Below are 4,854 nucleotides of genomic sequence, written 5' to 3'. Positions count from 1 at the left end.
GGATCTAGAGCTTGAGAGTTATTACCCTTCGGTGGTGTACTTTCTTGATTTTTCATATTTCTGTTATCTTTCCTTTGGTGTTTAGTCATTGTGGCAAAGGAATTCACTGTCCACTAGTTTGACACTATTGTCTGGCTAGGATGCTGCTGGGGTTGCCAATTTGGTATGGCTGCCTCAATGTCTACTCGGTTGCCCAGTAGTGCTTTGGGTACGTGGTTGCCTTGGGTATTGAACCTCTCCAGTCAGCATACACTCGGCCGGGCTGGGAATAGAGTTGGGCAGTGGCGGCGAGGCCTACCTGCTGGTTTTTGTGCTGGCACCGCAGGGCGTGTGGTCTCCACAGATCTTCCACTTCTCCAGCTGGGCGCCTCTCTGATCAGCATGCACTTGGCTGCAAAATTATGGTTAATTTATGAATTTAAGTATTCTTAAAGAATTTTTTGGCAATTCTTACAGAAGAGGAAAATTTCTCTGAATTGAAATGAATTTCAAAAAAACTAAGAACTACAATGACTCAAGAGAAGTTTGTCTAATTTGGTTTTGCTGTCAGTAAAACACAAATTATGTGAATCTCTTTTTTTTTTTTTTCCTTTTTGTCTTTTTTACTGACTGGTAATGGGATCACAACCCTCGGTGTTGTACCCGTACTGGGGACCGGCAATGGGATCGCAACCCTCGGTGTCGCGCCCGCACCGCGCTCAGCCAATGAGCGGGAACCGGTCTCCACATGGGATCCGAACCCTCAGCGGGAGCGCCACCACGCTCACAAGCGGCGCACTCTCCAGTGCGCCACCGGGCCAGCCCGTGAATATCTTTAATAACATACTTAGTGATGTGCTGAAATAAAGTCAAGAAAGTAATTTTATGGAGGAAATATATAATAATTTATGAATTGTATGCCTTTACATTAGAACTCATTCTGACATTGGCAACTTATCAACAGAATATCCCAATTTGAGTGAAATTCAGTTTTCTTTGGTAATAGAACTTCCTGTCATTTCAAATAAACAGTGTTAGAAATATTTTTCAATTTTGTTATGATAGTATATAATGATGCTTTAAAAAGTTCATGGAAAGATTCATATTATCTTTCAATTTTACTTTTCCATGAACNAGGGCCCACCTGGATAATCCAGGACAATCTCTTCATCTCAAGATCCTTAATGCAATCACATCCCCAAAGATCCTTTTTTTATATAAGGTAACATTTACAGGTTTAAGGGATTAGGACCTGATACATTTAGGGCCATTATTCAACCATCTATAGGTGTTTACGGACCAGCCCCAGCTAACGCAGCTGGTACTAGCCGAGCAAAATTGTACCCAGGCTCCTGCTTCCCATTAGAAGTCTATTTGACTACTATTATACTAAATTACCTTCCCAGAGTGAGTTTTACCCTATGATTTCACCTTATAATACAGCAGAGGAGTCTCTACTATGAATTATGCATTGACCAGATCTTCAAATAATATCTTTAAGAGCTGACATGTGTTTTCCTCAGTCCACTTTTCTTGAACTTGAGGCCTAAAGCCCTTTCTATTACCAGGCTTCTAAACATGCATTATCTGTCAACTTAGGGAAGTTAACAGAGAGGATCAGAGAAGAGAGTGGTCAAGCTCTTGACTCTTTATCTTTGAAAAATTTGGAAATAACTGACAGGTTTTTGATCCAGCATAACTTCTCCAGACCACACTGAAACCTTCTTTCCTTTAGATTAGACAAAGATTTCATGGTGTAGAGTAAAGGGAGGAGGGAGGTTTGGCATGGATAAGGTAGACCTACAAATGTCAGGCCTGAACAAGGACCATCCAGAGCTTGTGTCAAAGCAGGATGGGGACGAGTCATTGTTCCATGCAGGATGCTGAGGAACAGAAGGGAGTGTTCTGAACACCTAGAGGGTTGGAGGTGGTGGTAGGACCTAAACCCCTAGCTCAAATGCTCCGTGAGACAGGTGTGGAATATACCTACTATTACATGAAGAACTAACATTTATGTAGTACTTTATGATTTATAAAATGCTTTTATATTCATTTTGATGAGTCCCATTATATTACTGAGATTATATTATGAAATCTGAGGTTTGACTTTAACTACTATGTGGCATGGCGGAGCAGTAGCCAAGTTCTGCTGACTTCCGATCCTTGGCTTTTTCTACCACCTCTCTGGTTTGCCCCTGCAAAAGCACAGAGATGTCATCCGCCAGATGCCCAGGGATACTCCCGTGACTCTGAGGAATCCAGTCCTTGATGTCCAGGGTCAACAACCATCTGAGTTGCCTCCGGGAAGACTCAGAATTCAGGGTCAATCTCTGTGACAAGTTTAACTTGTTCTTCAGACCAAACACAATAACAGCGAAGGATCAAGTTGGGATTTTTATGGGCACAAAAGGCAGGCAAGTCTGAGTGGCTTTTAAACATTCAGTTTGGATGGGAATTAGAGCTATAGCAATAGAGGCATCTTTAGAAAAATAAATCATGTATGGAGAAGAGGCANCGGGAGCGCCGCCGCGCTTCCCAAGCGGCGCACTATCCAGTGTGCCACCGGGCCAGCCCCTGAGCGGCTTTTAAACATTCAGTTTGGATGGAAATTAGAGCTATAGCAATAGAGGCATCTTTAGAAAAATAAATCATGTATGGAGAAGAGGCAACATAAAGTAGTCTTGGACTAAAATAACTGGCCTAGAAATTAGGATACTTGAAACTAGAGTTGAAAAGAATTGTGTGAATTTTAAAATGTCACTCACCTTCTTTTTGCTTCTTTATCCCCATATCTATAAAATGGAAATAATATGTAATCCACTTGGAAAATATATGAAATTTTTAGAAAAACAACAAAGTACTTTGTAAATGCAACATAGCAATATATTTAAAAATAAACCTGAAATATGTGTACTATAGGTTGAATTGTATACCTGCAAATTCATATGCTGAAGTCCTAAACCCCAGAACCTCAGAATATGATCTTATTTGGAAGGGTCATTTTGAAATAAAACCTCTGCAGGTGTAATTAGTTACGATAAGGTCCTACTGGAATAGGGTGAACCCCTAATCCAATATGACTGGTGTCCTTATAAAAATAAGAAAGTTGGACATAAATACACACATACTCAAGAAGAATGCCATGTAAAGATTGAAGTTATGCTGCCACAAGCCAAGGAACTACCAGAAGCTAGTGGACAGGCCTGCTGTAGATCCTCCCCTAATGCCTGCAGAGAGAGCATGGCCCTGTTGACACCCTGATCTTGGAACTTCTAGCCTCCAGAGCTGTAAGACAATGAATTTCTGTTGTTTAAGCCACTCTGTTTGTATTACCTTGTTACAGCAGCCCTAGCAAACTAATATAGTGTCCTGGAAATGGTGGTCCTATAATGAGCAGTGCCTGGATATACTATTTTTGTAATGATCTTGTGATAGAGATTCAGCAATTCTGTTAGAAATCCAGACAGTGAATATAAAAATATCTTAGTGAAGATGAAGAAGAGACGGTCTTTTTTCCAATATACAGACTTCTTGATTTTACAAATGAAACTAAATCCTAGGGATGTGATATAGTTTGCCAAGATCATCTGAGGATTATAGATAAATGAGTGAGATTACTGGACCCCAAAGAAAGGTGGATTATAAAGCCCTCCTGGCATTGGTGGGGGTGGTATATGGATGTGAGCCTTGTTCATTCATTCAATCAATTATTACTTATTGAACTTTTTAAATTTATTGATTATATGATGTCCTGGCCTTCTTTCTCAGAATAGCAAATATTTTCAAGGAAAGAAAGTTGTGGTCAGAAGGTGCCAATTCCCATTTGTCTCCATATTTGGGTGTCCTGAGTACAGTCAACAATAAATCAATTTGTGTATCCTGCTCCCTTTCCTCTTCTCTCTACCTCCTTTTTCAACTCCAGATCTTCCTTTTTACCCACATACCTTACCATAGATTTGGCCAAGAGAAACCCCGGCCCTAGGGCTCCATTTTAGAAAGTCTCACAAAGCACAAATACATTTCAGACACCAGCAAAACACTTCTGTACATCTCTGCCCTGGGTGGGGCAATGTTGTAGATGGACAACTATCTCAGAGTATGGGAAGAATCTGAGCGGCTGAACTCATAAGTAAGAGAAAGAGACATTAATTAACTTTACAAGTCCTTCGTCCCAGATACCATAAAGTCAACAGATTGTGCATAATGAAATAAGATTTCCTAGTAGGGCAAGGAGATATTCAGTAATTGGCACAATATTGGCGACTAAGAAATATTTTGCAATATGAAAAATTCATATTACTTTAAAATTTGTATATAGGTAGAAATCTGTGCTGTCTAATATGGTGGTCACCAATTCCAAGTGTCTGTTTAAATTTAAATTAATTAAAATTAAACGAAATTAAAAATCCAGGTTCTCAGTCATACCACATTTCATGTGCTTATCAGCTGCATGTGGAGAGGGGCTACAGTATTGGACAGTTCAGGTATAGAAATTTCAGGATGGAAATTTCCATCACTTCATAAAGTTTTACTGGACAACACCAGTCTAGATGTAATAAGTGTGAAGCATGATACTGATTCTCTACATCAGCCATTACATTGGTACTGAAGTTAGGATTACAAATAATGTTATTTTTACAGAAACATTTAAGAAAATTTAACAAAGTCTCAAAAAAATAAATAAAAAATATTCAGCTTTGTTGAAGTGATTAAAAGATCATTGATGGCAGGCCTAGGATAATGGAACAAACTTGGCAGGTAAGAAAAAAAGTACAGAAAGTAGAATATTGGTCAAAATAAAGAAACATTCTGGGCCGGCCTGGTGGCGCACTGCTACAGTGCGCCGCTTGGGAGCATGGTGGCGCTCCCGCCGAG

This window comes from Galeopterus variegatus, unplaced genomic scaffold (genome assembly GCF_000696425.1).
Source record: "Galeopterus variegatus unplaced genomic scaffold, G_variegatus-3.0.2 Scaffold10321, whole genome shotgun sequence".
Taxonomy (NCBI): domain Eukaryota; kingdom Metazoa; phylum Chordata; class Mammalia; order Dermoptera; family Cynocephalidae; genus Galeopterus; species Galeopterus variegatus.
This window is presented reverse-complemented; position numbering follows the sequence as displayed.